The sequence below is a fragment of the Adiantum capillus-veneris genome, chromosome 27 (assembly GCF_014529385.1).
Source record: "Adiantum capillus-veneris isolate H3 chromosome 27, ASM1452938v2, whole genome shotgun sequence".
Classification (NCBI taxonomy): domain Eukaryota; kingdom Viridiplantae; phylum Streptophyta; class Polypodiopsida; order Polypodiales; family Pteridaceae; genus Adiantum; species Adiantum capillus-veneris.
This window is the reverse complement of record NC_140957.1, coordinates 35,434,359-35,446,008: the sequence shown is the minus strand read 5'-3', so window position 1 is coordinate 35,446,008 and position 11,650 is coordinate 35,434,359.

Here is an 11,650-nt window from a genome sequence, read left to right as displayed (position 1 = left end):
CATGGTTTAGCCATAAGGTATATGAAACCCATAATTTTTAGGTGCCACCTATATTTGGGTCATGTACTATTGGGGAAAGGCCACTAATCATCACTTGAAGGCATAGCGCGGTGTGACAGGAAATCGGAGCTTCTTTGCGGGATGTCGCAAACGCCGCTTGCTATCTTTGGGGTGCATGCAACTAGCACTACCCCTGCGCGGGTGGGTGGGCATTTGAATGCGACGCCAGACTCCATGTGCTCGTGAGTGGCTCCACGGCCAGAGGCGAGAGACTGCAAGGCTTGACACTACCTTATAAAGGTGAGCATAACGCTCACTTAGCTGCCATTGAGCAAAGGATATTCTGTTCTTTCGTGTTTTTGCATACATTGAGTGGGTAAGTGTGTGAGAGGTTTCACCTTGTCTTTTTCAATATTGTTGCACACACTATACCGTCGGTGAGAGGATTCATCTCTGCAAGTCTTTTGGTGATGGCTCCCAACAAAAGATCACTCGCCGAATCTACAGAGGTACCTTGTGTGATTTTAATACTAAATGGCACTTTGGGTATGGTTTGCTTTGATATAACGCACTGAAATGATGGTTTTGCTGGGTATTTCACTGCTGTTGATTACACCATTTTCGTTTTGAACTATGCAAAATAATTTATATGCTCTTGCAATTTCTAATGGGGAACTTAGAAGCTTTTGGCAATATCTGGTAATGATAAGTCTAATCAGTGGTTTCGTCTTCTATCTGAGATTGAGGAGTTGGGCTTGACTTACCTTGACTGTTGCCACTATGGAATAATGTTTGAGACAAAGAGTAGTCGTGGGCTGTTGGACTGCTCTTCTATCTGAGATTGAGGAGTTGGGCATGAATTACCTTGAATCTTGCCAATATTTGGTAGTGGGGTGTCTAATCAGTGGTTGGACTAATGTAGATTGCTCGACTATGTGATGATCCTTGCCAATGTTTTGATCTATAAGAGGGGGAGATATCCTATGCTGGTCTAGACTGGGTTTTCTTTTACCGACTAGTTTGTTGTACATTCACTGCTGACCGACTTTTTGGGATTGATATACCTTGACTCTTGGCACTATATGGTGGTCTCCGGCTATTAGACTGCTCTTCCCTCTCAGTTTGAGGGGTTGGGATTGGTATACCTCAACTCTTAGCAATATCTGGTAATGTTGTGTGTAATCAGGGGTTGGACTGAGATTAACTGTTTGACTTTGCGAGGATCCTTTCCAATGATTGATACATATAAAGGTAAGGTATCTTATGCTCGTCTTGACTGGTTTTTCTGCCAACTGGTTTTTGCCGAATCTTGTCAATATCTGGTGGTGGTATAGTGATAAGGTGACTGGCTTTTCCGACTGGAGTACTGATGAATTAAACTGTTGCCTAGACTGAATGGTTGGTGGTAAAAAGTTTTTCTCTCTGTTGATTATGGTCTCGGATCATGTTTGACTTTGTAAGGATCCATGCAGATGACTGATATATGTAAAGGTAAGCTATCCTATGCTGGTCTAGACTATCTGATTATATTCGACTGTGTGAGGATCCTTGCTGAGGGATGGGATATGTAAAGGTAAGATATTCTTTGCTGGTCTTGACTGTTGTTTTGGCCGATTGGTTTTTGCCGACTCTTGGCACTATCTGGTAGTGGTATATTGGATAGAACGAATGGCTTTTTTTACTAGATTACTGTGAAATAAACTGCCCCCTAGACTGAATGGCTGGTGGTAAAAGGTTCTTCTTTCTATTGATTATGGTCTCGGATCATGTTCGACTTTGTGAGGATCCTTGCCGATGACTGATATATGCAACGGTAAGCTATCCTATGCTGGTCTAGGCTATCTGATTATGTTCGACTTTGTGATGATCCGTGCCAATGGTTGATATATATAAAGGTAAGATATCACTTGCTGGTCCTGACTGGTCTTTTTTTGCCGACTGGTTTTGCCGACTCTTGGCACTATCTAGTAGTGGTATATTGGATAAGATGACTGGATTTTTCAACTGGATTGCTCGTGAATTAAAATGCAGCCTAGACTAAATGGCTGGTGGTAAAAGTTTGTTCTTTCTGTTTATTATGGTCTCGGATCATTACTGTGGGGTTTTTTTGAAAAGAAGTTGTGAGTCAAAGATTGCTATAACTCACTAAAATAGGTTTTCTGAAATCTTTTTGATGGTGGGAATACGAGTAGAGGAGGACAGCCATGCCAATGATTGTTTAATTTGATTGAAAAACACTAAAACCTGACTTCACAGTAACATAAGAAACAATTGGTATAGCGGGAACACTGTTCTGGGCTATAAAAACTTCACCTAAAAGTACGAAAGGAAAGAACTAAACTTGAACTAAAACTGGAAAGTTTTTTCAAAATTTTATTCTAGATTCAAGAAATAAAATATTGCTAATCACTTTAAACCTTAGTAGGAAGATTTTTCTTTTTTTGATACCTTGGTGACATGGATGACAACTAGGTCACCCCAGTTACCTGCAATGCTGTTTGGAAGCCAACGAATGGTTTGTTTTCTTACTGTGGATGCAGGTAAGGGTGTCCTCTCCTTGGCTATTGATTCAAAAGATAAAGTGTTTTACTTGTAACTATTGAACTATAACAGGACCATCCTACCCTTTAATGGCATGTTACTGTGATGTATTTGCTTTGGATAAACTGTCGAAAGAAATACATGACTTTGTACTTTATTTGTAGGCCAAGATCTTTGTAGAATATCTCATGTGTTATGTATATTGTTAATTGTTAAAACTCTCTCTCTCTCTTGCTATCTATCCCTCTCTCTCTCTATTTCTCTTTCTCTCTCTCTCTATCAATCCCTCATTCTCTCTATTTCTATCTATCCCTATCTCTATCTCTTTCTCTCTCTCTCTCTCTCTCTCTCTCTCTATTTCTCTTTCTCTCTCTCTATCTATCCGTCATCCTCTCTATTTCTATCTATCCCTATCTCTCTCTCTCTCTCACACTCTTTCTCTCTCTCTCTCTCTCTCTCTCTCTCTCTCTCTCTCTCTATCTATCTATCTATCTATCTATCTATCTATATATATATATATATATCCCTCTTTCTCTCTATCCATCTCTCTCTCTCTCTCTCTATTTCCCTCTCTATCTCTCCCTCATTCTGTCTATTTCTATCCCTATCCCTCTCTTTCTCTCATTCTCTCTTTATCTATCTATCTCTCTCCATTTATCTCCCTCTCATTAATTCTCTTCCTCTTTCTCTCACTCTCTCTCTCTCTCTCTCCATTTATCTCCCTCTCATTAATTATCTCTCTCTTTATCTACCTCTATCCCTCTTTCTCTCTCACTCTCTTTATCTATCTCTCTCTCTTTCTCTTTCTCTCCCTCTCTATCTATTTCCCTTCTCCTCTCTCTTTATTTATCCTTCTCATTTATCTCCCTCTCTTTAAATTTCTCTCTCTATCTCTCTCTCTCTCTCTCTCTCTCTCTATTTCTATCTAACATTTCTATCTAATATTCTATCCAAACAATCTTAGAAAAGAAATCATTTCCAAACAAGCGTAGCAAAGCAAACAGTTTCAAAAATGCATAGCAAAGCAACCATTTCAAACAAGCCGTGCAAAGCATCCATTTCCAAATGAACGAGGTATGTTATGGATTCTCTATTTTCTCTATTTTTTTGTATTTATACGTGTGTGTGTGTGTGTGTGTGTGTGTGTATGTGTGTGTGTAGTAGAAAACAAAAGGGAAAGAGGAGAGATGTGCTTTGTTTTGTGCTTACCTCTTTCTTTGTAGCACGGTTAAGCTTTCAAAGACGATGGCGGAAAATCCCCTTCGATGCAACTTGGAAAAAACCCCCTCGATGAAACTTGGGAAGCCTGGATAAGGAGAGAGAGGGAAGGGAGAGGGTGGGGGAGAAAGCTTGGAGAAGTAGAGAGAGGGAAGGGAGAGGAGGGGTGGGGGAGGGGAGGGGAGGGGGGGAAGATTCGGAGCGGTGGCGTAGAGCAAGAACGCACAGTATGCAGCAAAAACGCGGCATACTGTGCCTTCTTGCTTATTTTAGGCGCCAGTTATTATCGTGGATATTATCGTGACTATTATCAAGCCCATTACCGCGTCAATTACTGCCTATATTACCGCGGCATGTCATTTCAAACGGATACATGGAAATCCGAGGTTGCAGGGGGAGGGAGGGGGGGTACAAACCACCCCCTCTACCCTTAGCTATACATTATTTCATTTTTTAGCCTTTTGAGTTTTTTGATGAATATTTTCCATTTTTTATGGATACTTTATTTTGTAGTACTTTTTAATGTTTATTAACAGCATTTTTTAAGTCCTCTTTTAGTTAAAAATAATTTTAGCACTCATTGTCAATTATTCCCTTTGACTTTAACTATATGTAATTTTTCTATGGAATTAAGTTCTTTTCTAATTATTTATTTTTTAGGACACATGGCTAAATAAACAACATTTCGCGTGTGCAAAACATCAACTGTGATGATTGTGGTCCCCCTCGAGACCCTGAGTGCGATCGTTGGCTCAAGAAGAAACTCCCTTGTGCTTGCGCCAAGTGCAAAAGGGAAATGTCTCGCTTGAGGCGCATTTCTTTGGAGCACGTGGAGAACAAATGAATTTGGCATCCTCGAAAAAGTGCTTAGAGAGATGATAGCGCAACTCACCCGTCGCTTGAGGTGGTGCCCCATTGGTCTGTGTTTGGTGGTGGTGCAGCGGCGTGGAAGGCCAAACGGTAAAGGCAAGAGCAACTGGGTGATTTGGGTGCACCGCATGGTGATCCTCCCATTGGCTCTACGTCAGTAGCTCCTATGGCATCCCCTTTGCACTTTGAGGCAGAGGCTGAGCACATGTTCGACATGTGTGATGAGTTACTAGCTCATGAGCACGACATATGCGAGGAGGATTGTCAACCCTGCACTAAATGGGCTGCCGAAATGGAGGATAGATTGATGACAAGTGCCCGAACACCTTACGACGGTGCACAGTACTCGGTGCTCCGAGCATTGTTGGAAGTCCTCAACTTGCAATCAAAATTCGGTCGGAGTAATGCAAGTGTCGATGCATTACTTCTGTAAGTATGAAATGTGGCTTTTATATACTCTCCACTTGCTTTATGGTGCCGTCTTCTAGGAATTATACTAATATGCATGTTTGTTGTAGTTTGATGGAAAAAATGTTGCCAGAAGATCACCACATGCCTCCAGATTGTCGACGCGCTAGATCGTACTGCACTTGGAATGGAATATGAGCGCATCCATGCGTGCATCAATGATTGCATGCTATACCGCAATGAGCAGGCACATGCTACCTCCTGTCCTGTATGCGGGGAGGCACAATACAAGACAAAAGTCAACGGGGCACACTTACCCCGCAAGGTATTGAGACATTTTCTATTCATTCCTCGCATCCAACACATGTTTAAAAGTCGGTCTATCGTCGAGCTTTTTGCGTGGCACGTGAACCATCACTCGAATGATGGAATGATCCGTGTTCTTGCCAATTCACCTGCATGGAGGCACATCGAAACTCAATGGCCAGAGTTTGGGTTGGAGCCTCGACACTTGAGGCTTGGGTTAGCAAGTGATGGTATCAACCCCTTTGGCACTAATTCTACTTCATGGAGCACTTGGCTTGTGTGGTGATTTTCAACTAAAATATTCCACCATGGGAGACAACCAAGAAGGAAAATATACTTCTTTCCTTGCTTGTGCCAAGGAAGTACAAAGTGTCAAATATTGACACTTCCCTTGCTTGTGCCAGGGAAGTACAAAGTGTCAAATATTGACACTTACCTCAAGCCTCTCATCAAGGATTTGGAAGAGTTATGGAGAGGCATCCTGTTGTGTCGATGTCTCACTTGCAAAGGGGGGGAGAGAGGCCATTTTGAGTGGAATCCTTATGTGGACTATGCACGACTATCCTGGGCTTGGAGAGATTTTTGGTAACCCCCTTTCCTCTATCTCTCTTTTCCTCTTTTCCTCTCTCCCTTTAATTCACTTTAGTTCACTCATCTCTCTAACCATATGATATATATGTAGGGTTCTCCACATTGGGACACAATGCATGCCCTACTTGTGGGCCATCGTCGGTAACAGAGAGGTTTGATTCCTTGCGCAAGGTAATCTATTTAAACAACCATCGTTTCTTACCCCAAGGGCATAACAAGCACAAGGCTCCAACAAATGGGAAGACTCCTCTAAAGCTCACGATGGAAGATTGGGCAACCATTTGGAAGAACCCCACAACAACAATCCGGCTCCATGTCTTCCACCAAAAGGTATGTCAAGGTATTCCATATTTTTAAGGCTTCCATATTGGAAGGACTAAAAAATACACCTCTTGGATCCCATGCATATATTGAAGAATGTAGCCCAAACATTATGGGACCACATTATTGGCAAGAAGAAATTTGGGTGCAAGGGAGGGTTTGAGGATTTTAAAATGTCTCCCCGCCTTTGCTACTCCATGGCGTGCCCCAAATGGAAAGATTGTCCTTCCTAAAGCACCATGGATGTAGCCAAAGAATAATTAGACAAGGTGAAGGGTACCATTGCCTCTATTCGCACACCAAAAGGATACATGAGGTCACTAAAGGGAGCTTTCACAGAAGCGAAGAAGGGTAGAAGCATTCAATTGTATGGGTTGAAGTCCCATGATTGGCACAAGATTCTTCAAGTAATCTTCATACTCCCTATTCTATCTATAGTTTGTGTGTATGAATATCACTCACTTTTCCTTTCCCTGATTTACATTGTAGTTCATTCTTCCGGTGAGTATGTGTATATGTCGGGACAAAAAAGTCGGGGACACTATTTTCAAACTAGGAGGGCTACTAAGGTACACTACAAGACTTTACTCGACTACACCTTTTTTTATGGACACAATAATTTCAACTAGCACTTAGTGTATCCTTGTGTGTTTTCTTGCAGATTTGTGAGCTCCAAGGAAATCAAAATAGATGCTATCCCTACTTCTCAAACACTTGCAACAAAAACTGTGTGTGCCATTGAAGATGCATTTCCACAATCGGTCGTTCTTAGTCAAATTCACCTCTTGGTTCATGTGGTGGAGGAGATCGCTATATGTGGATTAGTGCACGTACTATGGATCTTCTTCTTAGAGAGGGTCTTAAAGACTCTCAAAGATTTTGTGTGGCTACGATCTCAACCAGATGCATGTATGGCTGAAGGGTGGATCCTTCAAGGGGCATTTGTTTACATAACAGAGTATTTGGCACAAGTTGATCCTTCAATGCCTCACATGTGGTTAGACGAGGAAGACACAAGGATGACTTCACACTTGCCAAGTGGAAAGGGGAAACTCTCGAGTGGTTGATAACTTTTTCATTGTCAATGCAAAGATTATGACCAAGTGGGTGGACTTGTGGATAGTGGCAAAGGAAAGGCATTTGCTAGAGAGGAAAGCATGGAAACAATCACATGGAGGAAGGAGGACACCCTCAATTCCTAGACACCTTGCATGTTTCCTAGATCTTATTAGTGCAGAGTAGATTTATGAGAGAATGACCGAGGCAAAACCGCGCGGAGAAGACATCACCAGCAAAGAATGGGAGTATGCACGAGGCTGTGTACCACAGGTAGAGTACTCATATACCTAAACCATATTGTAACACTATTTCTTGAAATTATCTTTAATATATTATTTATATGATAAATTAATATATTTTTCTATTTTGTAGTGCCTTTCCTTTAACTCTATGTGGTGAAAGGGTCGTCACTTTTGTACGCGCCACATTGACGAGCGTAGAACCACCATGGATTGTGCCATAATGGGCAACTTTGACACAGACGATGATGGAGGCAAGTACTACAGAACTGTTGAAAGGATACTAAAGGTTAATTTTAGAACCTTTCATACCTTTATCTTCTAGTGCAAGTGGTTTGCAAAAGTGTCTAGATGACATGAGAATGGCCTCTACATGGTGGACTCTAGTGTGCATCACACAGGGAAGTATGACAATCTAGTTTTACTGTGCAATTGTGCGTAGGTGAGTGACATGTATCGTTTTTATTCTTATTTGCTTGTAGCGTTAGCTATACCAATGTTACTCACTTTGAGCTTATATGTTATAGGTCATCTATATCCCAACAATCCACCAACCAAAACTATGGTTCCTCATTTTTGTAACACCTCCGGGGAGAACCATTTGTACCACTAATGAAGTGGAGACTATCTTGGACCCGCTTCCACCTCCATCTTTAGATGAGGTGGAAACAGAGGAGAGGGAGGTCGATGAATGAAGTCCGGAGGCAACAAGTCTTAGCGAGGGTGATTGTCATGATGAGATGAAGGATGATGAACTCGAAGATGATGAAGGCAATGCATCCATAAATGACAATTCCCTTTCTCTCTTTATTGATTTAGGAGCCATGGGCTTAGAATTGAATGATGCTTCATGTAGAGATCTTTTTGAAGATGATCATAAACATTTTGTAGTTATGAAGTTTTTTGGTCGTGTAATCCATTCATCTCTCTCCCCCCTCTTCCTCTCTTTAGATTTGAGAATATGCTCAATTATGTTAATCAATTGACAACTATTATTTTAGTTGTAACCAAGTGTAATCTTATATCCCCCGTCTCCTTCTCCCCCCTCTTTCTCTTTCTCTCTCTCTCTCTCTCTCTATTTCTCTTCTATTTTAAATTTGAAAATTATACACAATATTCTTTAATTTTTATTGAGAGGAGGGAAACACCAAAATTTGAAGGGGATGGGGAGGGGTTAAACCAGAATTTGAAAGTTTAGGTGCTAAATTTGGTTGTCGGATATAACAACAGTAATATACACAATAATAACAACAGTAATATACGTGGTAATAATAGTGAAAACAGTCACGGTAATAAACAAAAAAACCCCGCCCTCCTCTCTCTTGTTTCTCTACTTGAATTTGCATCTTCTCTCTACAAAATGCGATAAAACAACGCGATAAACATTTGGAGTTTTCATACTGGACTGAGGTGTCAGACCAATAGTAGACAAAGTGAAAATTAAGCATTTCCAATGCGGTACAGAGAACTAAGATTTTTGCACCACTGTAAAGCGGCATGTGTGCAAGACTTTGCATCATCTCGCCCTCTTTATCGTTGCTATCATGCCGTCGCTATGAACAGGATGAGTGAGGTTTTGGTCCGTAGTATTGTGTTCAATGTTGTCGTTTTCTATGTTTTCAATGATGGGATTCATGTCAAAGAACGCGTTCAACATCTGCTCCATCTCTACTTCTTGAAATGCCGCATCGGGTATTAGTTAGGAGGACTCAGTCGATAGCTGCTCGTTTGAAAATCTTCTTCTCTGGGATGAAGTTGGAGCAATATTTACTTGCGGAGTTTGACCTTCAATCTCTAAACCATGAGATCGATAACGCAGGTCTTGTAGTTGCTCTATTGGAAAGAGACCGTCATTGCAAATGTTTTGGTCCCAAATTTTTCGTTTTCAAAAGATCTAATGCTTGCAATGTGCACAAGGACACGCCATCCTATCATCCATAATTTATCTACCAATGATGCAATAGATAATTAAAACACTCTAGTTGTTATAACTACACACTACTAAGTACATGAGAATACATGACAACCTCACATTCTCTAGTTAGGCCCGATCCCCGCACACCTCGGTCTAGAGGTGCACAGAGATTAGGACCACATGGTAATAATCTCGTCTTTATTGGTCAATGACTATATATTAAAGTTCTTGAAGTCTGTATGCACTTTTGAAGTCTGATAGCGTTTTTTCAACTATTTGCTACTAGCTCTAACAACCTCACAATCTCTAGCCAGGCCCGATCGCTGTACACCTCGGTCTAGAGGTGCACGGAGATTAGGACCACAGGGTTATAATCTCCTCTTTATAGGTCAATGACTATATATTAAGGTTCTTGAAGTCTGTGTGCACTTTTGAAGTCCGATTGCATTTTTTCTACTATTAATTTGTCGCTAGCTCTAACCTAACCTATAACATAAACCTAACCTAACTTAATGTAACCTAACATATAATCTAAACCTAACCTATAACCTAAACTAACTGAAGTCCGTTTGCGTTCTTAGAAGTACATGAGTCATCTTCAAAGTCCGGTTGTAATTTTTCTACTATTAATTTGTCGCTAGCTCTAACCTAATCTATAATCTCACTTAACATATAACCTAAACCTAACCTAACCTAACCTAACATAAAAAAAACACAATGGTGAGGCATTTGGAAAAACAGAAAGCCATACGGCTTGCCCACAATGCATATGCGATGTCAACAAGCTCTATGGCTTGCCAATTTGGAAAACGACTCACCATTGTGTTGCTTTTAGGGTTGCGAAGCGATTTTAGGGCCTGAAAACTGCTCGTAGACATATAGACAACACAATGGCGAGCCGTTGGCAATATGGCAAGCCATAGAGATTTCTCACAATGCACACTACAACAAAAAAACGTGTTATCAACGCAGATATCGACGCGGCCAGTTGCTATCCGTGTCGCTGTGAAACCTATCGCTATTAGCAACGCGCATAGCGATGCACATAGCGACGGCCATAGCAAAAAAAAAAATCTTGGGCAGAGGACAGGTAGCCTGGCCTGTGCCCAATTAAAAGATGGACACAGCTACAGCCAGACTTCCTGCCCTTTGCCCAAGAAAGTGAGCAGCACCAAAATATCAACCATGCTCCCGCATGTAGAAATTTCGACAGAGTTCCCTTTGTTTTTACATAAACTTTTAAAAAAAAACCATATCATGTATACGCCTCCTACATGCTATCCATGTAGGATCTCACATGAGATTTAAGGCCAATGAAAGACAACCGTACCAACTGAAAATCATAGCCATAACTTAAAAGCATAACCATAACGAACCATAACCATAACTTAAAAGCATAAACATAACGAACCATAACCATAACTTAAAAGCATAACCATAACTTAAAACCATAACCGGCTATAACCACTTTGATCAAAACCATAATGCAGATAACCATAACCATAAACAAAATTAATAATAACCATAAGCATAACCAGAAAGAGAAACAATAACTGTCTATACAATGACAATGACAATAATCATAACCATAAGGGAAACAATAACTGTCTGAACACTAATTGTTTGTACAAAAAAGAGTCACAGAGGTGTGTCTCTGTCTCACAAATCATATAGATGAAATCTGGTCCACTAATGACTAGGCGTCGCAACCTGCACATAGGACAACTCACAAAATAAGTATTGATATTACTTCACATATACTGGCTTAATTAAATAAACTCACACATATTAACGTCTCACCTCAAGCGATCAGCGAGACTGTAAGGCCTCCTAGTCTACAGGCTCTCCTGAAGCTTGAAGATCATTCGGTACTTCATAGATACCTCTGCGATATCCATCTGACTCCTCCTCGCGTGATGGAGCTCGATGCATCGCAAGATTCTGCGTTTATACAAAAATCAAAGTAATAAGAATACATGATTCATCGCGTTTTAAAAAACGCCATAGTTAAGATTGGATTAGAAAATCACAAACTCATAGCGAAAGGTGTCGAAGCCTCCGCTGCCAAGATGAGATGTCCCCTAGTCATCTGTCGTACCTCCGCGGCCTCACGCTACTGTCTGAACTGCGTGGCTGCCGTCCGCTCATCCTCCCTATTCTGCAGCCACGTCTCGTGTGGGAT